General features: G+C 38.2%; 1 pseudogene; it reads right to left on the bottom strand.

The window, feature by feature from the left end:
- Positions 1-431: 431 nt before the first annotated feature.
- On the bottom strand, positions 432-24,339 carry LOC141938483 (kinesin-like protein KIF20B; annotated as a pseudogene).
- Positions 24,340-25,182: the final 843 nt, after the last annotated feature.

Below are 25,182 nucleotides of genomic sequence, written 5' to 3' on the forward strand. Positions count from 1 at the left end.
ATCTTCTGCAAAGGGCCCTGCAGAAGACTGCCTCTGCAATATTTTTAGCACAAGTGCAAAAAGAAAACGGGGGAGATGTGGAGCAGTTTGCTAACAACTGGCTACGTGACAAAGGGCACAGCACCGAGGAACTGCTGACAACGGCGACGTGATGGGAGAATACCGAAAAGTATCAAAGAAGAACAAAGAACAGAAGCAGGACTATGTAGAAGGCCTTGCAGAAATCATAAGGGGAGAGATTGGTATTTAACCTTAGCAACCAAAGTATCTAACCTTAGCAACCTATAAGGAGCTTGCTTTTTGCAATATGTATGAACTAATTATTGTGGATATAAAAGCAGTGTGAGTACTAATAAAGTTGAGCCTTTGTGCATTAAATGATGGCTGGGCTCCCTCTGCGTTCTTTCAACAAGTGAATAACAAAAGAAAAATCACAAAAACAACTGAAAAAAAAAATCCCACAGAAACAACAGAAAGAATGAGAGAGGACCTTTCCTGAATCATTTACTGCAGCTTATTTCAGTTCTGCTATTTCTTTATCTTTTTGTATGGTGATAGAAGCCAAAGTCTTGAGCTGTACTTCCAAAGCTTCTATTAATTTATTTCTTTCTTCACGCCACTTTTGAAGATTGTTGTCCTTTTCTACCAGCTGTGCAGCAAGTCTTTCCTGAATGGGGGAAAAAATAGGTTAGAATTGAACACCACTTCTACAAACCATCTGAACTGTTCTGACAGCTTAGTTTGGCATAGTCAGTACTATTTTATGGCCTCAGTAGACTTGAGAGCCTATGTAGATCTTAAAAAGCTCACACAGAACTAGTTTCACTACAAATATACAAAAGCAAACCATGCTTCAAATGAGAAAAAACTGTATCTATATTTATACTGTTTGTGAAGAGAATTTTTGTCAAGAACCACCACTCCTGCTTGCCCACTTACTGATTTTATTACTGGAAAGTCTCAGGCAAGCAAAGTCACAGACAAAGTGAAAGTAGTCCCAAGCTCCTAACATCCCCCTGTACTGATTGCAGGTCCAGAAGGTCATTGCTAACTACTTCTAGATGCAAGTACAGTTTTAGATTGCACAGATTCATACAATAATTTCATATGCTTAAGAAATTACAACCTTGATACAGCCCAGTGACCAGGCAAGGTATCCACCTTGTTATTAACTATCAGTCACTCTACTTTGAAAGTGGTATGGGAGCAAAACCACTAGCATTTTGACCAAGTATTTTTACTGGAAAGATCTGGAAAGAGGCTTTTTTTGTCAACTACTGCTTGCTTCTTCTCTTCCTTCTAAAGCCTCATAGGCTTCTCCCCCCCCCCCCCCCCTTTTTTTTTTTTCAGAAAAGCCAAGCAACAAATCTTGTTTTTCAAAGTATGTTTTCTTAGCTTCATTAAGTAGCAATTCATTTAAGCATAGGTTACTTATTGGTGTTTTACACACAAGATGAATTTTGAAGAAGGTGGTGGTGGTGATAGGATAGAAAGGAACAGGCACACTAACTTCCATTACGTATTACGCTTTTTCATTTTGTGACACTCCTATTCTTCCCTTTCACATTGAGATGATCTCATGTAGGCTTTGTCATGTGATAAATGAGGGGACTTTGACAAAGGCCAGCTCCCCTCAAGCACCCACACTGTTAACACTTGACACGAGATCTGCTCTGTACTAACGACTTACGCTAGAGGACTCTGACGAGACCTCCAGTCACTTACAATTTCTGCTTGCTGCTCTACATAACGTTCTCTGTCATCCGCAAATTTTCTCATTTCTCTGTTGTGATGGCTCTCAGCTTCTTTCACTTCACTCATGAGTCTCATTTTTTCCTCCAGCCAATTCTTTTTATCAGTTTGATACTTTGTCTCACTTTCCTATTTTAGTGGAACCAGAAATAAAGCCATAGGCAGAGATTAAGCAACAAAAAAAAGAAGTCTTAAAATCCAGATTACCATTAAACTCATTAATTTCAAAAAGATAACAGAAATACTAGCACAGTTTTACTCCAGCATATTCCCAAGTGCAAGTATTATATTCTCATTTGTTCCTTTCCAGTTAAAAAAATTGTTCAGCAGTTCTCAGAACTTATTATTCGGACTGGCACATCTTCAGGGAACAGACTTTTTTCCCTCTAAAAAATGCTCTGGGTAGGTCACAAACACTATTAAAGTTACACCAAAGGTAATGGCAAAAAGACCCTTTTTACTTACAAATTCCCAATCTTTTATACTTGCAGAACATGTTAAAAAACCTACTTCAAGACTGAAAGGCAAAAAATGCAGCAAAATTTGAATGGTAAACAGAGAGAGTGTGTAACTAAGAATGTCGCTTCAATCACAGCAACTTTGCCTCCTTCTCTGCCACAATCAAACCTCTTGTCAGACATTCTCCCACATAGGACCTGAAAAGCTGCTTGAGAAAAAAGTCTACTTTCTAATCCAAGGAGAATTAAGAGGTAAATCCTTAGTCTAACAGGAAGGACTTACAGGTCACACAGCAAGCACAAGATCTTTAAACAGTCTGATTTATTTGCCCAAGCAACTGACGGGAAAAAGGCTTGAAACAATCCAACTCTTGACATCTGTTCAAGACAATTTTAAGAGGAGCCCAGCTAGAGAAGCACCGTCCATGGTAGCATAACATAGTGAAGGGTGCACTCCATTATGGAGCATCAGTGATGCTGTATATTACAAAGACACCACATCCAGACTTTGCTGCACTGATGCACGGCAGTTTTTAGAGGAGGTTTCCTTTACCAGAACTTGCCACATTGTGCCCTAGTTCTTGAAGATAGCAACACAAAAAAAATTTAGACTCCTAAATGAAAGTTATGGCTTTAAACCTAAGTATGAATTACATCACCATGTTTTACCTTCAGTTCTTTTCGCAGCTTTATTAATTCCTCATTTTCATCTATGTTTTTTTCTGTGGTTTTGCTCATCTTTTGCTGCCAGTTACTATTGCTCTGGTTATCCAGCTCTCTATATCTCTGCTTCCATGCTTCCAGTTCTAGTCAGCACACAAAATGAGGTTATATAACATCGTCTTAAATGCATATTTGACCACATTCACATCCTTCTACTAAAGTTACTTGGATTTATCAGCCATGACCACAGAGGGACAACAGAAGCCTTTAACTGTTAGAAGTTTGTTATGTACTATATAAAATTAATGCCTAAATAACACTCAGCAAATCAAAACAGAGATTTAAAGCAGCTATCACAATACATCCAAAACAATTTTGTCTCCTTGCTCCCTTTCCATGGAGAGATTACCCCAAACTAATCTGTTGGTCTCTTCTAATTTGGTTTCAATCACTTGATCTTGTTTAATATGAGTCTGTTCTTGTTCTTCTAATGTCATCCGCATATCTTCAATTATTTTTTCCTTTGCACACAGATCTGAAAATATATTTACAGATGAGCCCCCATCCTAGTTCCCACCATTCTCTCCCAAAGTGCCTTCATCACAAGTAATTTCCCCCATTTCCTGAGATCTAAAGCTCTATTAGAAAGAAATAGAGTATCTCTACTAAACTTTCCAAATCCAAAATTCTGAAGTGATTCTCATCAACTTGATTTAGGTGAGCATTTCATTGTTAATGTCAGACTAAGGCTTGTATTATACGAAAACCTAACTATTGTTCCACTGCTAAATGTTTATCAAACCTGCAAAAACTGTTATTGTGCTAGTTCATGTTTCAGGGTTTGACTTTTTCCACAATAGGCTTACTTTCAGAGCAACGTTTTCTTCCCACTTTCAATAGAGTCTCCTCACAATCCTTGAATTGGCTGCTTTCAATCAGTTCATTAGAGTTCTTTTCTGCCAATTTTCTTTTAATGGTAGTTACAGTGTTGTCCTGTGTTAAAATAAGATAAATTACTTTGAAGTTTTACAAAGTGAGCACTTAATAGGCTTAGTAATCTTTTAGATGCAAATATTTTTACAAATCTATCTGGGTAACCTGTATATGGGTTGTCAGAAGAACAAGTCAGTTACAGATCAGTTGCTTAAACAAAAAGCAGGTACACCTTCAGACAGTAATAAGCACAATGCTTTGCACTGTACAGAAAGTAGAGCAAGAGACTAGGAAACTACGAAATGCAAAAGGAGTTTACCACCTGAAGTATCCAGTGTCAAAAGAGTTGAGGAAATCCATGATTTGCTCAAAGGGCCAATGGTCAGCTCTACAAGTTCATCACTTTCTTGTCATAGTTGGTAGAGCTGGGAGTCTTAACCACCTTCAGCAAAGCCACAGATCATTTTTATCATGAAAGATCTGATGCAATTTGAAAGCCTAGTCAGTTCTGTCATACATACTTTAGACTATGTATTTGACCAAGAATAAAGTTTCTTTACTCACAAGATGACACAAGTGGCAAGCCATGCCGGTTGCCAAGGACCAATCACTCATCTAAGTAATTCATTAAAAGAAATAATGATCTATAGAACAGACTTGAGGTTTGTTGTCACATATTAAGTTTCATCCCACACAGTCTCATAGAAACACTGGACAGAGCTAGAGCCTGTCTCTTGGAAGGAGCAGTGATAGGAAGCAGTCATCACAACTGTTACCACTCTGAGCATTAATACTATTGAAAAGCTAAGTTGCTCAGAGGCAGAGAGGGAATAGAAGATTAAGTATGGTCAAAGCTTTAAGTTCACAGTGGAAGAGAAAAATGGATCAGAGCGCTGCCTAAGTTTAACTTAAAATGTTCTCAGAACTACATTTCAGGTTACAGGGCATCAGGCTCAAAAAAACACCTAACCGCATGTTTTGATTTTTTTTTTTTTTAACCTGTGTACATGTAGCCAAGCCAGCCTTTTGGCATTCAGCAGCCAGCAGCAGACTAGCCAGCTGCAAATTTTATTGATCGCATCAAAAGCAGAGATACCCTGGCCATCCACTCTTAGATCAAACTCTGCTCAATACATTCATATTATTGCTCTGCCTTAGAAAGTTTGTGTGCATCATGGTAGTAGGTGGGACACACTGATTTTTGTTGCCAATTTACACAACCACTGTCCTTCTCACACTAACTTCTAACTTCAATTAAATTTGAGCTTTTGCTGCAGCAAAACCTCCTTTCCTTCCTCTTCCATTCAGGCAAAAATAAAAAAGACAGTGACATAATCCCTCTCTTCCCACAGCTGGAGTCCTCCCAGTTTGAGTGTTGTTTTTTTCTTTAGAGTGGCTCTTCATAGTCTCATCGACAGTCCTCCAATAGTAACTCCAGATCACTGCTTCCAGAAATCCTATTTTCCACACACACCTCTGCACACATTTTGCCGTAACTTCAGTTGTAATGCCAACTTCGCCTGCTACCATTTCAAGAAAGTAGCAATTACTTACAGAAAATTTCAATTTTCCAAAATAGTCAAGTCCGTTATAAGCACAGATTTAATTTTTTTGTAAACAGAAAATTGAGATGTCTAAGACTTACATAGTCTTTTATGGTTTCTTCTAAACAGGATATCAAATCTTGCAGTCTCATGATAGCATCATCTTTTTGCTCTGCGATGTCCATTAGTTCTTGAATCCTTTTATTCTGCGTATTCATTTTCTTAGAAAAGAAAGTAGTTCAGTCAATGCTAAATTCTTGAACTATACAATGCATTTAGAAGCAAGATCAGTTAAGCTAAGCTTGATATAAAAAAAGCTAGAAACATACTACAATAGCATTTTAAGCTACTGAAATTTTGTACTAAAGCAAGTAATTTTGCACAAGTTTTTTTTGAGAAAGTTACCTCAGTTGCTTCTTTAAGCTGCTCAGCAGCCTCATCCGATTTAATCATCTGCATTTCAAAGTCTGTAACAGGAAGAGAAGCCTGCATCAAATAAGTGGCTATTACATAGTTTACTCAGTAATCCATTTTTCCAGATCTTCTGGTACTTTAGTAGCTTTTGAATAGACTCATTTATTTTTGTGTTGGCTTCTACTTACAGGACACATTTCAAAAGTTCAGGTTTTTTTGAACAGAATTGGGCCCTGTAACCCGTATAAAATATAGATCATGTCAAGAGACTTCTGCTGAAATCATATTATGAGGTATTGATACTTTTATCTATGAATGTTCCACAGAATACCTGAAAACACTGCATCAGCAAAATGTGAAGTGCTGGGATCACAATATAACCATGAAATCAAGAATAAATAATGTTGACATGTTACCCCCACAATTCAGAAGTCTTCAACTGACAGTTCTAAGTTTTGTCTTAAAAATGAAATAATCAAGGCCTGTGGAATTGTTCAACCCAAACATACACAAAACAATTGATTACCACCTATAGAGGTAACATACGATTTGGTTCCAAAATCCTGCTCAACTGGATTATTTCTATTTTACAGTGTCATTTCTTTTTTCTTTCACATCACACACACACCCAGCTCACCTTTGGTTTTCTGTGTCAGCTGTTCTTCAATTTTGATTAGTTCATTGGTTGTCTCTGTCAGCTTTTCTTTGGTCTGAGTTAGTTCAGTGCTAGTTTTTCCCAGTCGCTTTTCAAGCCAACCTATAGCTTCCTGTGGGTCCTCCAGAGACACAATGTATCTGTATGTTTCTTCCGCCTGCTTTTTGGTATCAACGACATCATTCTGCAGAGAATCAATAACATCCTCAAGATCAATGTAGGTGCCTGGCCTTATGCCATGTTCTCCATCCTGAAAGATAATTTATATCCATTTAGAAGTAGCAAATAGTTACACAATATCCATTATTTCTACTGAAAATTTCAAAGAACGTTATGTACTCAAACATCTAAGTACAGTTAATTCTGACTTCAAAGCCATCTTGTAGGTTCACAGGCAATTTGATTGCCAGTTTCTCTCTACCTTCACACAGAATTCTCCAGCATCAAGTAACAGCTACTTTATTTTTAAAGCATTTAACGGCCCACCATCACATTCCCTTTTATACCACCACAAAAGCATCCCCTCCAAATTTAATATAAAAGCTAGCATTTTTACCCGATGAGAACACTGAATGAACACAGCAAGCAAACAGTTTTAGAAGGAATACATCTGAAATTTTCAAATATCAGTAAAAGTTTGTGAGGTCAAATAAGTTTGTGGTAACTTATCAAATTAAGCTGTACTTAAAACACTGACTTTCTTTCCTCCTTGTTTTTTTAAAAACAAAGGGTTCGAAACTCACAAGAACCAGCCTCAACTTCAGAGTTTAGTTATGCTTAAGTGTATATACAATTATCATTGCTTCAGTTGTAGCCACAATAGCCTTAAGAGGAAAGAAGTCTCTGGGACCACTCCAGTACCATCCATATATGGGGTCTTAGAAGTCAGCTTCAAATACCTTAAACAGGCACTCAATGCAACAGTTTATAGCATAATTGCAGCTTTTCCCCCAGTTTCTTTGTACACAGTAATTCTCACTTTGTGTTGCAGAAATGCAGAAAACCCCAGATTCCTAAATACATATCCGAGGCACAGCAACTACTCCTATTGAACATGATAAATATATCTTGCTGAGGATACAGTTAGGCAGCACGCAATTCCTTGAAACCATTCTTCTAATTCTTGAGACGTACCATCACCATAACAGGTAGTTAGTGAAAGGGATGTTATCAGGGGCATAATACCAGAGGTCCAGCTTGTTCACTGCAAGGCTTATCCTTTAGTTCATTTTCTTCATCCATGTCTTCAAGATCACCATTTACAAGTTCCTTGAAGATTTCCAGGCGTCTGTCAGAATCTTCTTGAAGCCGTTCTCGTTCATAAGAAAGGAACTCACTATAGTAGGGAAAATAAGTCAGATAAAAGCTAGCTAGTATGAGCTGCTACAAAGTTATTAGTACAGCTGCCTATAAACAAAGATGTTTTTTTCTTTATTTTGGCACAATAAAACAATACACAAAATGGTGTTGCTACACCAGAGTACGCACACTCCTGAAGAATGAGGGGGAGACATATATACACAGATATGGCTAACACTTGACTACAAGCATTTTTTCTAAGCTTCTTGAGCCAGAATACCCATCTGAAGTATCACTAAGACTGCAGTAACCAAAGAATTTGCAAGTGTCACTCTTTCTACAGACATCCTATCAAAGCTCTTCTGTTAGGGAGAGCTCTACAGGAACACTGCTGACAGATTACACACACACACACACACACCCCATGCGCCCCAAATCAAAGCCTTTCCTACACAGTATTTTTCCTGAACTCATAGTCCAAACAGAAACTGATCTATTAACAGAGGCAGTAAGTCTAGCAGAAGAGTGTGGTCTCTTATAGCCAAGAGACAGATTTAAGAAATAAATGAATGGAATTTAATTTTTTTTAATCATTAACTTTAAAAACCACTTAAAGCTAACTTACTTGAAATATATTTCCTGCTCAGCAAAATATTGGGCAAATTCCTGCATCACCTCTTCACGAATCTTTAGTTCCAGCAGTAACTTATTCTTCTTTTCAGCAATAAGTTTGTTCTTCAACTCTTCTATGAGATTCAGCAGCATCTAGAATTACCATTAGTATTAAGTTTTTCATAACGACATGGTTTCACATAAGTGAGATTTTTCTCATTCCTCAAACACTACAACACCACTTTACCCTTCCACCTGACAAAATTTCTTCCAGTTCTTTTATTAGCTTATTTATAAACAGGAAGATTTATGAGTAGATCAGAAGATCTCTTTGGTACTAAACACAGCAGTTTATAAGTTTGCACAGAGCAGGCATTTGTAAAGAACATCCATTTTATTACAAGAATTCTTGAAGTTGTCTTAAACAGGCTTAAGCTCCACAGGATTTGGCTCTTGTTTTCCAGGTGCTCATTTTTGGGACAATATTAATGAAACCTCCACAAAAGAGTTTCTAGTCCTCAGTTCCCTCCTCATCTTCCCTAGAAGTGACTAAATTTGCTGTTCCTTAAGGAACAGTTTTCAGCATTTTCTTGTACACAGAATACAGAGAAACAGTCTTCTGTATTGCTAAAAGCAGGTAATACTTGCTGTGCATTGACCACAGGCTACCAAAAGGAGAGAAAGCCAAATCTGCAATTCTTACTGCTTGGTCTATATTCAGACACATTATAGAGTTTTCCCACAACAGGCATCATCACATCATGAGTAATCCCACTTTTAGTTCTTAATGCTGGATTTAGATAAAATAAGGGTGATCAGAAAAAAAGGTGAGAGGGGGGAAAACCAGAATAATACCTTGCTTCAAGACTCCATGCTACGCTAATTCTTAACATACCCCTGGCACATACCATGTACTCTTTTTTTCCCATAATAACTTTATTATCTTCATGTTTCTGCACTGCTTCTTCTCCTGACATATGCTGTTCCTCCATCTCATTATCATCTTCAATCACATCTTCTAAGCTCCTGTCCCATAGGACAGTAACTCTTTTCCTTGAAATTGGCATTTTAATGTGACTAAGTAGTGATGATGTTGTTGATTTCTGGTCAAATGACTGATCTTGGACAAAAACAGATGTGTCCATAGCTAAAACCTACCCAGAAAACAAAGAATAAAGTCTTCAGTATTTTTTAATCCTCTACTGGCACTTCCAAGATATACCCGCTGCACTTCCCTATAGGTCTCCTGAGCACAGTACTCCCCCAGTCTATCATCTGTTCAGAGTCACTACTTCAACTGGTTTCCAGCTAGAGTATAAAGGAGTCACTTTAGAGTCTAACCCTTCTTTTGATTGCAGGAACACCAAGTTTCACTAGCTTGACAACGTACAAGAGGGTTGCCACCTCATGCACCTTCAGATTTCTGTATTTCCTATACTTTGAGTTTCTAGTTGCATTACACAAATGCCATCCAACAAATTCTGTTTGTTTTAGTGTTGTACTTAACCCATTTAGATGAGCCCACATTCTAATGGCCTGGATCTCTTGTCCTTTGAACATATTTAACTGTCAACAGAAGTTTTCCATGGTTTCCATTAAGGCTGCAGCACTGATCCCCAATACTTTTGTCTTCCAACTCCACCAGGGTTCTATCCCTGCACTTACTCCTACTCATTCTGCTTAACCTCCACCTTCCCACTGAAGCTCCTGAGGACATAAAGACAACCTTTCAAATTCTCTTTGGTGCTCAACCTACATACCTCAGGTGAGCAATATTCCACATTAAGATAGCAGTAGTATATGGGGCAGCTAGACTTGCTACTAGGTGAGAGCATGCTATGACTACAGAAGAAAAATTCACCCAGATCTCATGGAATTTCTTCCAAATATAGCAAGTGTCTTGTCAGGCTGGATATTTTATGGGAATTACGGATTTTTAATAGGAAATATATGTCCCAACAAAGCCTTTTTAAAAGCTTTACAAGGAAATAAAGCCTGACTAGGAGCAATCAGAAAATACGATTGCAACATGAGACAGAAAAACCCAGTCACTAAATTCATATTCTTAGGAGAGAGGGAACCTGCTCTTTAAAGGCAAATCAGAAGTACTGATCAAGATAAACTGCAACACACTTACTTTTTGTGCAATGGCCGAGAACTTTAACACATGGAGTGTTTCATCGTACGTTGAAGCACATTGGCTTATGTTTACTATCATGTATACACTCCCCTTTCCACTGAAGAATCCTTGAAGGAAATGAGTTAGTTTACTTTCCCGAAAGGGTATGTGCTGCTGCGACCTTTAAAGACAAAAGAACAGATGACCAGATGTTTAATAATTTCCAGTCAGTGTAAAAGCTACCCAGCATGAAGACTTAAAAATATTTATTAAAGTAGTAGTCATTAAATAAATTAAAATTGTTTTGGACTAGATGCAGCTGTTTGTAGAGAGACCATGTGGCTGTTGTGACTGTGGCTTTAGCCATTATCTTAGATAGGCTATAGCAATATAACCAATGGGAGCACTTAAACTGAAAGTGTTCAACGTTTAGCCGTGGGCAGGTCACACAGCCTCATGCTACACCAAACTATACCCCAACCTCTCTCTTCCCTTCCACATTAATGAAGAGAACATATCTAGTTCTAGGCATGCAGTATCCAACATCATCAGAGATCTCTCTCACTCGGTATCCGGCCTCTGAGAATGGACAAGAGCAAGTGCCTAGGCAAGAAAATGAGCATACACCAAACACATGGAGATACTTTTCAGAACTTTCTTCCTAATCTCCCAGCAGTTTGGCACTTCCTAAAAAAAAAAAAAAAAAAAAAAAATCACAATTTGTGCCCTTGAATTTAACAGCTGGGGATGTAGTTTTTGATGCTTATAGGAAATTTTATGAGAATTCCTAAAACATGACTGAACGCACACTTGCCACCAAATAGGTTGCCTGCATTTTGGACACATAACAGCTATTCAGTTACATGGACAGTGCTACAGAACTCAGGAAGGCAGCGACACTCCTACCAGAGTACATAGACAGCTCATAAGTAGCTTTGCTGCAGGACTGGTAGTCCAAAATAATTTTAAGAAAGTTTCTATTTCCTATTCAACTTGCAAAGGGCATGTATTAACACTTTAACAATATAGAAGAAATGCTCTGAAGCATGATCTCTTAAAATTCCAAGTTATTGGGATCAGAAGAAGTCATTCTGAATACATTAACAGCCCTCTAAGCAGCCGCTAGTTTTAATGCATCCTTCCTATCTGGAAAGAACAGAAAAATAAGACAGACTGTAAATTCACAGAACATAATCAGGAACACACGCTAGCAAAGCTTCTTCATCTTAAGGTGTTACAGACTTTGAACAGGCTGTCAGGAAGAGTGCTACGGGGTAAGTGAATTTGGCAAAGCACATCCATCAGCAGACTGGGTTCATTTAACTTCTGGGACAGAAATAGAGCTGCAAATGAGAACATGTGGAGAAAGCAGTTCCTGGACAGTTATATCCAGCTGTGACTATATATTGTACTGTTTTTTAGACAACTAGCTTCTTGTATTATTTCACTCTTATTTAGATCCCCAAGGTAGGGCATAAATAGCAGGAAGGCTTTCTTTTGTCTGCATATGGTTAGCTGGATTAGGAGGAGAGTGTTAAAAGTTATGTCAGTATTTATTAAAAAACAGACAAATTTTGTCAAATGGTGCACAGTTATGATAGCACAGCAATGTTCTGCTGATGAAAAAATGTTACACTAGAAGTATTAGACAGTTGAGTTAGTTCGTAAGGAGTAATAAAAGGCTAAAAATTTGACACTTACTATGACACTGGTGAAAAGGGGGGTTTAAACTTATTCCAAAGTTTGATTTTTTGATAAACCAAGCTCAGAGGAGTAAAGTTAAATTGCTAAAATATACAATAGCATGCTTAAAGGAGATTAGAATTGATGATTTAAAGAGCAGAACAAGGCAAGTTTAAGATAACTTTGGTAGATCAACAAGTCTATACATCATTTCCACCAAAAACTTAGTATTAGCATTGCATATTTTAAACATTGTAGGTAATACCTAAAAGCCACAACCAGTTTGCAATTCGTACAAGGACTTACTTTGACTGTTGAGAATTCTTGAGTGCGTTAATACACTTGCCTAGAATCAGAAGAGAGGTGTTTATATTTCCACTCTCTTTCAATCTATGACCTTCATTGTGGGTCTTGGCATATCTTTCTGAACCAGCAAGATCACACAGTGACAATCTGAAAACAGATAAGGAAAACTCCCTTTATTTACCTTAGAACATGCACAAATTATTCACTTTTTAAAATGATCACTGTTTTTAGAGGAAGAATTTCTTGATCTTCATCTGCACAAACACTTCCATTCTTTTCAGTGTTGCTTTCCCAATCAAATTTTACATTACTTCCTGACAAATCTTTTCCCAACACACTTCTTATTTCCCCTCCCCGCCCCCGCCATCCTCTTCCTTTTGAGGACTTAGACGAGTTCAGGTATATAGCAGGCTAACAGAACCTTGTGCTGAACAGAGGGGACAAGATATAGAACAGCACTGCAACCTGATGGCTGGAGATAGAGGGCCAAGTACTGCATGATTGTAGAAAGTGGGGAAAAGGAGTGGAAAGTGGGTAGAAAGTGCATGAGCTTCTACCAGGAAGCACTGGGTATATAGTCAGTACCAGTACACCAACACAGAAGATAACTGACAACTTCATCACAAAAGAAGAGAGGGTCTCTGCTCTGAACTTACTCATTGACTCGGGTGACTTGTGGGGCTCCTGAATCTTCAATTTTTAGTATCTTAACTGTGAATATGCTGTGACTAAAAGGAAAAGTTTAAATCAGCAGAGAAGATAAAGTAGACTAATACCTTCAAAATATTTTTAGCCTCCACAACATCTGTTCAAAACACTGTTGAATCTGTCAACTTGTCTCAGCATATACTCTATCAGATACAAACTTTTAAAGAGATGCTGGTGTAGCCTTTATTTTGCTTTTTCCTCAGACATTTAGATGGAATAAAGCTAAGTGCTTTTGCTTGAAGGACAGTATTTGATAAATCTGTTAGCTTTTGTACAGGTTCATCTTACTGACGGATTGAATCCTTTTGACTAAAAACATTGGGTCACACAGTGCTAAAGGATGCCAAACCTAGATATCTAGACCCTGTTAAAGCCTCTTCCCCTCCTAAAAGCCACAATCCATATTTTAGTTCCCCCTTCCTCCCAGACACCATCCTATGCCCAGTGCTATTCAAAAAGTTTCTCACCTTCTGCTGGAGAAAGTATTTAGCTTCGTGCTTGCGATACTCTGGTGTTTCAACCCCAGTTTTAGAAGTCTAAAAGCTTCTTTAGAATCAGAAATCTGAACCCACTGCAGACCTTTAGGAAGAACAAACACAGTAATCTTGTAAATATCATTATCAAAAAGAAAGAAGGGATTAGGGGATAACGTATGCACACCAAGAATAATACGTTTATTTGAGACAAAAACATTTTACTAAGCATGCTTCAGACAGAAATTATGTGACGACAAAATCAAGATTCTTCCTTCCATGGGAAAGGAAGGGCACATATCTCTCATCATTTCATCCTATTAGCACACAGAAATATGCTCCATCCAAATTAAGTGAGCAACCTTAGCCTCCACTCTGAAAAGCCAAAGCACAGGGTCTAATATGAGCATGAACGCCCTATGTTCATACTCATCAAGGCAGAATTCTACCTGGACAGCTTCTCTGGTTTAGCCTACGATTTTGAGGGTGCGGGGGGAAAATCACCTAGACATCTTTCAGGGCCATCAAGTTAAAAAAAAAAAAAAAAAAAAAAAGAAAATCAGTGAAGAATTTTGTCTGCAATATGATGACTGTATATCACCTTGGTATGGGCTAGAGTAAATACCTACAACCCTACTAATGGAACTTAGAATATGAACATTATGGCCTCTGTTAAACTAGAGGTCACCAAAATTGTACTAGCAAAAATACCAGCTGTGAGGAAGAAAAATAAGAAAATCATCAGCTGGTTTTCCTCAAGAACATCAGGAACAGCCTTATACCTCCAAATGTTATAAAAAGAGATTATGCTGAAGCATAGCTCAAAGCAGACTATTTCCTACTTCACACCTCTTCTAGTCTTTGAAGAAATGAAGGAGTTGGGTTTATCATCTGATTCAGCTTTTTGAATTATAATTTGGCATATAAAAGATAAAAGGAGCAGGCCAAACACCTCCAAAAAAGCCTTTAATCTAGAATTGGTGTCTTGATTTTCCAAAGAACCTATAAATCAAATAGGATTTGAAACCTGTTATTTCCATGGCCAGAAACAAACACTGAACTGTTAGAGTTCTGCTAACCCCCCGCCTCCCCCAACCCACAACAAATCACATCACAGGCTTCATTAGAGTACTGTAAAATGTAATTTGCAGTCAGACTGAACTTTCTCACATATTCTCTGAAAATACTAACAAAATAGAACTGTTGAGCCAATTATAACTATAGGTAAGAATTTGGAGTCTTTTTTAAGAAAATGGAAAAAACCAAAACACTAAAAAATTTGTCAATTGTTCTCAATATTTCTCCCATTTCAGAGAAATATCAAGTCAGTGGAGTGCACGCAGGCTTTTAAGAGTTACAGTTAACAACAGAGAGAAAACACTATTAAAGGTACAGATACTTCTGTGTATGTAGATTGTTGCCTTTCATACCCAAGGCAGACATTTCTGGTGCCACAGTGAATACAGTTAGGAGTTTTCTAATCTAGAAATAAATATTATTACAGGAAGACTGACTTCTCAAATTACACGTTTGGCAATTTGCAATGTATTCTAATCACCTTTTACATAAGAACATCCCTTGATGTCTTGAGCAAGGCGTAGTGTTTTTCTTTTCTTGTCATTTGACATAGGAATCAGTAGATCATAAAAACATTCATTGTAAATCTCACAAAATGAAACCCAAAGAGAAAATTTCACGTGATTTTTCGCAGTTGTGCTAGATTGTTCTGAGCCTTTTAAGAGTTCTTCCAAATCTGTCAAGTACAAAATATTACAAGTCAGTATAGACCTTGTAAAATAAACTTTATTCAAAAAATTAATAAGTGAAGACTGATATTACAGCAGCCTTCTAAAAAGCACTTACCCCAGACAAAAATCCCTTGAAACTTTTCTCCCCTTTCTTAAATATCTGGAAGTCACATGCTTACCCTACATATCTGCCAGACACCTCATCTACCACTTCCTTTCCCACTTGCAAATTCTATCAAAAACATGCAGCTTTGTTAGAATTATTCAAGTCTCTTCAATGTCTTTAAAAGAATCAAACTGACAAGTACATATCATTCTAACATTTTAAAGCAAACCTAGTATTTAGGTAGTTTTTAAATGCTAGAATTAGGTTTATCTAATTACATACAGGGTCAGGATACCACTAGAAACCATAGCATAAGTAGTACTATTTTTCCTTGCCATAGTTTCATCTCATTTAATGTCTGTTCAGGTAAACTTCTAACCATTTTATCCTTGTGTTTTCTGGCCAGATAAATTGATCACTATCCAATTCACAGGCATATAAAAATGCCAAGCAGTCATTTTATTATTAACATAGGCCAGAAGTCAGTTGTTGACTTTAAGAAAGCTTCTTTGCCTGCTTTAATTGCAATTCTTTAATATAAAACATACCCTTACAACCAACTGGTGCTTTGCTGTTAGTGCTATCTTGATGGTCTACCTACAAAAGAGAACAGAGGCTTTAAGATACATCGTTGACAGTAGATCACCAGTTCCTTTTGTAACAGCTCCTACTAGACAGTAATACAGTGTAGTTGCAATATGCCAATACAAAGATCCTGACTAGGCATCATGTCTAGTTCGATGCACCTGTTCACTCCTATTGAAAGGATTGTTCTTACCTTAATACTCATCCCTGACACTTCCCTTACATCAGGCCCTATCACAGTACAGAGCACTTCAGCTCCCTGAGCCAGAGGAAAACTAGCCACAGAAAAATAGAGGGGTGGGACCCCACAGAGAAACAGGGTGATTTAACAGGATGATTTGCGGAACTCCAGTTGTAGTTTACACATTATTCTTAACCTGGTGAATCTAGAGAGTCTGGAAATTTTTTAGTATTGGTATTTTGCTAATTCAGGATTCCGTATCTTACAGCTTCCTAGGTCAACTCTCAGAAATAGAGGTAAATGTAGAACACTTGTTCACTTAAGAAATTAAGTGAACAACTTACTACTACATGATACAGGCTGTATCACAGTTGAAATAAAGCCCAGGTTTTAGAAAGAGAAGGAAAACTTCCTTCTGCTGAATTCTTAAAAAAAAAAAACAAAAAAAAACCAAAGTAAAACAAATCCCTACAGATAGAGGTTAATACACACACACTCCATTCCCACTCTTAGTTTTGGTTGTTTGGTTTTTTTAGGCACAGAACTGCAAAGAAGTGCAACTCGTCTACCAAAACCAGTATGCTTAAGAGAAGAAACATGGATTAAAAAACAGGTGTGATTTGGGTTGGGTTTTTTTAATGTTTTGTCAAGAGCATATGTCATATAAAGCTGGGATTCCATAAAGCAATTCCTGAAATAGTTAAATACGTGTGTAATCAAAACTTTCAGGTTTAAGCTTTACGCATATAAAACACCCACCCAAACCTCTCTCTGTTGAAGTAGGTGCAAACTTTGAAAACTGTTGTTATAAGAACAATACTTCAGCTTAGAGATTTAGTGGCAAAACTACAGGGGACACATACATGATCGTTTTTTCTGAAGCCCTTAAAGACTGCTAGAGCTAGATAGAACATACGCCTGTGCTTTTGAAGTGAAGTCTTGAAGAACTCTGCTGCCACCTGCCTTCCACACTGGAGAATTCTAGTTAAGTAACTCGGATAAAAATCAAGGTAACAGATAGATTCCATCCCACAACAGCCACACCACTGTATTATAACCCAGCATACCACTAGGCAGATAATTCTTTTCACTAAAAATAAAAAATGCACTGCAATCCATTTCTAGTTCCAATTCCTAGCATATGCTCAGTTTTCTTACATTATTGCATTCATTTCAGAGTTAAAGACACCAGGAAAAAGATATGCTTATACAAAATACAAATCCCCACAACTGTAATTGGACTAAACAGCTTTAGAGTTCCAAGCAATTCATGAAACTGAAGTGTATTTCTGGACTACTCAATAGTGAACTGTTTAAGAATAAAGTCCAGCAGAAACCTGTTTGAATTCAAATCTTTAGAAATCCAACAGCTTTATAGCTCTGCTGTTCCAAAAAACCCTTTGCTTCCTTTGAGGTTATTGGCATAGACTGGAAGAGGGGAACAACCTCAAAATCATTCATTTCTTTCAAGTATCCTGGAAGAGAGTAAATTGTTTAAAGGAGCAGACCTACTAGCATCCCCGCAGATGGCGAGACTATTTGCATTCCATCCTTATTAAGCACCAGTAACCCCAGAGGATAAATTATCAGATGCTCAAACTATAGAAAAAAACCTTAGTGTTTACATTCTATAAAGTATTCAGCCACAAGGCAGAAATTCACAGAACAGGGTTCATCAGCAATATTGCTCACTTTGCTGCTCATCTGAAGAGCTACCTGACAGCAAAGACACTTCCATACTTAAATACAGAGAGTTGCTTCCCATTGAAAAATGAACATGGTAACATTGAGCTATCTAAAGATGCATGTACTCGTCAGTACAGAAAGAAGTGCTCCTCTACCTCTTTTGTTAGGCGAAGTATTGAATTTTTAATAGCAGTTTCTTCTTTCACTTGGTCTCTAGTCAGCCTTATATAATCTCTGCACCGATGGGGTTTGAAATCCATTGCTGTGTATAGCCTCCCTTGAATACTTTTAAACAACATATCCATAGTCCTTGGCAGAATACCGATGTCATCTTCTGTCCCTGAAAGCAACATACCAAAGAAAGACCCTAATTATTACTGTGAACAAGATATACAAATAAACAAAGACAGAAAGATAAGCAACTCTAATCTCAAGGCATACATGATGGATTTGGAGGCCACTTACAGCACGAAGCAGTGGGTTTTTTATTCTCAAGGTAATAGCAATGTCATTAGTGTTCTGAAAGGTATTTGGCTTTCAGCAACAGCTCATGCTCTACCCCTTAGACAGTAAGGGGCAGAACATAAAAACTGATGGGGTGTTCTGCATAAACTTAGCCTTAAGGAAAAAAAACAAAAAACAAACCAACCACAACCAACGCACATTCAATAGAGATTTGCAGTTTTTCAATTGCATTTCATAGGCTGCCTTCACTCTCTCTCTCAAGGAAGTAATCTGCAAATACAACTGATGACTCCTCTCTCAGCTGCAGTCCTGTACTAATTCCACAGACCCTACCAAAAAAGTTCTAGAAGCCTTGTGAAGACTCACTCCTTTCCCTGTCCCAGACCCTTTCCTACCAAAGCATCCTACTTTTGCACATGAAAGGCAAAAAGGAGTCAGATAAAAGCCTCAGTGAACACTTGATCTTTCTGAATCCAGATGCAAGTTTAAAAAGGGTTCACTTAACTTTGATTTCTAAACCAGAGAGGAGAGGAAAGAGGGGAGAATGGAAGAGAAACAACTATCCTGTCTCAGACTGACAGCATTATCTTCCAGCCTCTGATAACTCCTACCGCTCCTGAGACAGATGGGCTTTCACCAGTTACAGCACTAGCTGTGTTGCCCAAGTCAGAACCTATGTAAAATCTAGCTGGCACTCAAACACCAAGCTAGGAACCAAATAACATACTAAAGTACTGTTGGATTACATTTGTTTCTCCTCATCTACTCGTAATTTTTTGTTTCTCGTAATGCCACTTGTAATTCAACCTCACATGAACAAAGTAGCAGTCACTGGCAAACAACAAACAGTCCTAAAAAACTGTTGCATCTTTCACTTAAGTCCCTTGCCATTGACTGAATACAGACTGCCATGTACTGCCAGAAAGGAAAGGCTATATTGACAATACTGGGAATAACAGAAGAGGAAATCATGGCACCCCGTAGGCAACATTCTGCCCTGACAGTTCTTATCACAAGTTGATAGTTAAGTCCTAGAAAAATATAATAGCATGAAAAAGTCTGCAGAGTCTGAAAAGACATGAATCAAAAAGTCTTGAAAACCCACACAATATAGCCCAAACTAGCCAAGCATGCGGGACTGTACACTTTAGGAATTTTGGGGGGTTGTTATTTACCTATTATTTATTAGGACAGAGCATGCCATCATTGCCCCAGATTAATGATAACTGAAAATACTGGCAGTAGTCTTTAGTTATAATCTACCTAACAGAAGATCACTTAGAAGACAATGTCACTTCAATAAAGATCAATTTCATATGGCATAAGACATAGTGTCCTTCTACTACTTCTGTGTATAAAATAAGCATTATAGAATCTAGAACTGCCATTTTATTACAGGAGAAATTGTTTCCATCTAAATCAAGCCACCTTATTTGTTAAAATGTTTTGAAAAATAATTAAAGAATGACATCTTCCAACCAGAAAGGATATTGAGCTTTAACAGTACAGAAACAGTACATCAGGAGACAAGGTCTCCTAGGATATTATTGATAAACTCAGAAACTCGAGACAAGACAGAAATACTTGGAAGTACTCAAATATGTTTCAAAACATTTATGCTCTGCCTGTAATAATTGAAACGGACTCAAATACTATTCCTTATTTGGAGACAATGCATATAAGATGCATATGACCTTTATAATAATGATTAAGAAAATATGAGTCTGGACTTACACACTTTTCACATTCTGATATACAGAACACATATTTTCTTAACTCCCCCCTCCACCCTCTAGATACTTGGAGGAAAAAAGAAGTCACATACACCTGGTTGAAATTATTACAGCCTTACAAAGCAATACCACTGTATGTTTATGTAAACTCTGGCAGTGACTGTCAGTTGGCAGTTTAGTGATATTGGTTATGGAAGGAGACTTTCAAAGGCTATTTATTATTATTATTATTATTCAAGAGAAGCCAATGTACGGGGCCTACAGCTTAAATAAAGGAAAGAGTTATAATATTTCTGCTAGAAGTAATCCTCTCAAAAAAAAAAAAAAAAAAAAGAATTTCATTCAAGAACACATTTCTACTTATACCTTGGAATGTGTAGGTTTTCCCAGCATTTGTAACGCCATATGTAAAAATAAGACGATTATATCCATCTAAGAAGTCTTGCACTGGTTGCTTCATGGTGCCTTCAAAAAATTCTTCTTGAGTTGTTTCAGGGGCAAACACCTGAGCATTACCAAGAAACATCTTTATTTTGTTTCAGCAATCATTAGAGACTTTTAAAGAATCCTTTAAATTCTGTATGTTTATAATCTTAAAGACTATTGACAGTTTAAAAATCTAGTTGGATTGCTATTTAATAATATAAAGTTAAACAAATTTTTCCAGGAAAAGATTAAAAATTTTTAAAGACAATTCATTTACTTGTGAAAAAGTGAACTTCTGTCCAACAGTTTTTTCACTCAGTCGACTCAAAGAATATTGGGGTGGCTTCAGTATGACACTTGTTGAATCTTCAATCGAAACACAGCTCTATTAAAAGGAACCAGAAACAATGCAGGCATGAAAAGTGTATGAAAAGCTCAGCTTAGAGGAAAAAACAAACCAAAAACCCCAAGCATACATTTAAGGTATTTTCAAGTTATATAAATGTCACACCTGCAATTCATTTTCTCTCTCCAACGATGTAAATGGCCTAATACGCAGGCAAACTTGTATGTGTCCCTTAGGCTCCAAAACGTTCCTCTTAAATAAAAAAAAAATAAGGAAGTTAGAAATTTGACTAGCTTCTTTGTTGGATAGCTAGCATCTTAAGGCAGTTTTATTTTCACCAGGCTACTTTGAACAGACTTATTTGATGACAAGAGAAGCAAAAGTAATTCACTACATCAGTTTTCACAAGTGCTTAGGCCTCTGCAGAAGTTCGCTGTGATAACTTAAGAGTTCATAATCTTGCAGCATATATATATATATACACACACACACGACACTAAGGCAATGAGAAATCAAGAATGAAACCCACAAAAACATTCTATGATTAAGCTGCTCCAAGACTGATGCGCCCAATAAGGTATCAATGCAGTGCCACACAACTTAGTCTAATCCTATCTATCTCCTCCAAATTAAAAACATACTAAAGATGCTTTTCATCTTCTCTGTAAAATTCTGATTATTCGTATTGATGAAAAGACTAAGCTTATTAAAAAATATCCAAACAATGCAAACGTTAAAGCTTTCTTACCTGGCTTGTGTCCGAGTCTGAAGAAACCAAAGAAAAATCACCAGAGAGATCTGTTTTAAGGTCTTCCACACTTACTGGCCCTGTTCTTTGAAGTGGCTCAGCACTAGCAATATAGGATGGTCTGAAAAATTCCTCTTTATCCAAATTTGGTTCCATCCTGCGAGATAAAATAAAATCCTTCTTTTGTTTTCTGATCACATAACATAGAGCTTCTGAAGTCTCTTATATAAGACAAGCCAATTTGAAACTGATAGCTGCAGTTTCTTTAAGGAGAAAGCTTTCTTTATCCTATTCAAAATTTACACAGCAAGTTTCTGATAGCTGGGGAGAGGGTCTGCAATGGAGTTCACATCACGATGAAACAAGACCAGCCATTCTTCTTTCAATGCAAAGCAACTGTTTACGAGGGAAAAAGCCTTACACATATACCACAACCTTGCTAAAACCCATGTTTGACAAGGAAGATAGAATTAAAAAATAAAAACACCAAACAATCATATTGTTCCACATCCGTTTCTCCATCATCCCATTATTGTGTCCATTTAGAATAAAAGTTCATTGCAAGAGTAACCCAGACTTCATGGTTATCTCTGCAGGACCTGATAAATAATTGGTATTATAAATATAACACAATGTAGCTTAATGCATGACAGAGTTCAGAAAAATTCTGAAGACTAGCATATAGTTTTAGCTATTAAGGGGACACTAGAAAATTAGACCTCATGCCAGAGGGCAAGTTACAGAATTGCTTTTTAGTAACTTTTTCAGTCATTTTATAGATCAGCAATTCATCTATTAATCCAAAATTTAATGATTTTTGTGCATCTCAGAATCTGGGCAGTGAAAATTTGCTATAGAAAATGAAAGTAAATTGATTCAGCGTTGATAGTAGACAGGTAGATTTCAAAATAATCTTTAAAAAGTGCATTTTATTTCAAAATATTGGCGTATTTTGTCTGCCCTTCACTCTCCAGTTGCTTTTTCCTGTGATGTTACAGACGTGGCTTGGCAGCTTTTGTTATAAATTAAGTTTAACTCATTGGGCTCACAGACTATGACAGCAACTCACTGGGCTCATAGACTATGGCAGCAAGCATTCCAGCAATTAGACATCTACCACATGGTCTCCTACAGTTTTGAAGCTTTGGACATGATGAGTCAATGGTCTAATACTACATTCCCATGTCTATGCTACAGCCACGTATATATATTTTGTCTCTAAATACTAATGGAGAACACACAGCATTCATTAAAACAGTGGACAGACCAGGGCTGGTTCGAAAAGGTGTTGCCTATTAAGCAGTCGTAATATTTTTGTTCCGCCCAGCAAAAAACCTGAAATATGCCAGCACTTTGGTGTCAAAACATTTAACAGTTCAGCCTGACTATCTAGCTTGTAAAAGGCAGATACAAGGCTTCATGAAGCCAGACAAACTTCACCAAGAGGCAAATGAGGTAAAGCTATACATAAACTAAGCAGCAATGTTTAGTTTAATCTACAGTTCTTATTTTGTCAGACAACTATATGAAAACCAGGAAAAACTTGGCCTGAAATACTGACAAAGCTTGAACAAACACCAAGTTGGGAATAAGCTACTACTGGAAAGAAACATACCTGTGCTGTCACGATCTAGAAGTCTTCCTCATCAGCTACACAAAGTCACAGGGCAAAACTCTTACCAGACCTTGACAGGAAACATAGTTGTTAGGTAACTGACAGTTTAGTTGTTTTAAATATAAGCTTATTTTAAAGTGTGATTTGTCGAGATTATGCTCTCACTCTGTGCTTTTTTACCTAAGGGGCAAAATACAAACATTAAGCTATGTATGTAAAGCTGGAATTCAAAGCATTCATATGAGCCCAGCATTCAGATAAGTCAGGTTGAACCACTAATAGCATGTAAAACACAAGATGCAAACTGTCCATCTGTCTGCACATTGTGTCATACAGCACTGTAATTACCTTAGATGTTCTGGGGTAAACAGGTATACTGCCCGGCTGTAGCCTCTAAAATGTACTTGTATACTGGGATACGTTATTGTAATTCTGCTTATCGTGACAACAGAGTTTAGAGCTGCAGACACCTTAAGAGAAGGGTATCCAGAATGGCACACAAAGCAAAACCTGGTCACGGTACACACACAACCTGTAGCACTGTCAGACAGCACAAGGGTTGAAAAGGCTCCAAACCTCACAGCTGGCAGCTTATAAAGAAACATAACGCATCAGTACTTACACTTTAAAAAATTTAAAAGAAAAGTTTTCCTCCGCAATTACCAATCTCTCACTGCAAGGCTTCGCAGTGTTGTCCCGTTCTTACGGGACACTGTCGCATGGCCTGGTCATAGCCCTGGACGCTACCCGTGACTTGCACGCCCCTCAGCAGTACCTAAAAGTTTTCACACACACATCCCCCGCTCCACAAGTTTTCACCCACCGTAGTGCCAGGGGAGAAGCGAGGGGAAGAGGCCTCAGCACCGCCTGCCACGCAGACCCCTCAGCACCGCCCGCCACGCAGACCCCCCAGCACCGCTTCCCAGCTCCGCGACCCCGAGGTCGAAACCGCCGCCTCCTTCCCTCCTCTAGCGAGCGGCCGGCAGTCCGACAGCCCCACAACCCCTTACCGGAGAGCGCACGGCAGGCTGAGCGAGCCCAGCCACCGACCTCCGCCAGGCGAGAGCCGCTCGGCTCTGCTGAGCGGCCCTAGCAACCGTTGCGACTCACCAACAAAACTAAGGCACGGCCGCGATTCTTTTCAAATCTGACCAATGGCAGAGCTCGGTGCCGTCACGCGACCGCCGGCGAGGGAGGGCGGACGTTGCCGCGGCGAAAGGCTCGGCGGGAAATGTAGTCTGGGGGGGGCACGCGGCGGGGCCGGGCCGGGCCGGGCCGGGCAGCCCGGCTGGCGGTGCGGGGGGGAGGTTTCCTCTGAGGCGGCGGCTGGGCTTCGCAGTGGGGGCGCGCTGCGCTGCGAGGGGTGTTCTCTGAGGCTTCTGTGTTGCAGGCACCCAGAGTATGGAAATGTATGGATTTAGGTAACAAAAATCACCATAAGTTTCTCTTTAGACTCAGACAGGAATTCTTTGAACTTTAATAAAGAATGTCTGCCTGTTTTAAATTGAAATAAAAGGAAAAGTAACTTGAAAGTAGTCAATAACTACCAAAACCAAACGTTTGTCTTTCATTTGAAGAAAATGCCAGCTAGTGCAAGCAATTCTGTAAAAGAATAATTCTACACAGATCCTGTATCAGCTGCTTTGATGAGGTTGTCTTTAAGATTATATCCCATCTTTCGTTAAACAGAGGTTGTGTCGTATCAGTAAAAGATGTGTGCTTGATTTCAGTTCAGATGCAGGCCATGTTGCAAGAGTCGGTGTGTTTTAACAGCAGAAAGTGATGCGATTTTGGATTTGAAATTGCTTGCCAAACAAAACCGAAAAGCTCTTGTAGACATTCTTTAAGACTTAGGCTAACTTTTTAAAAAGTATTTTAGTTTCTATCCTGAACAGAACAGTGAATTCAAACTACTGAACTAACC

The sequence above is a fragment of the Strix uralensis genome, unplaced genomic scaffold (assembly GCF_047716275.1).
Source record: "Strix uralensis isolate ZFMK-TIS-50842 unplaced genomic scaffold, bStrUra1 scaffold_72, whole genome shotgun sequence".
In the NCBI taxonomy this organism is placed as follows: domain Eukaryota; kingdom Metazoa; phylum Chordata; class Aves; order Strigiformes; family Strigidae; genus Strix; species Strix uralensis.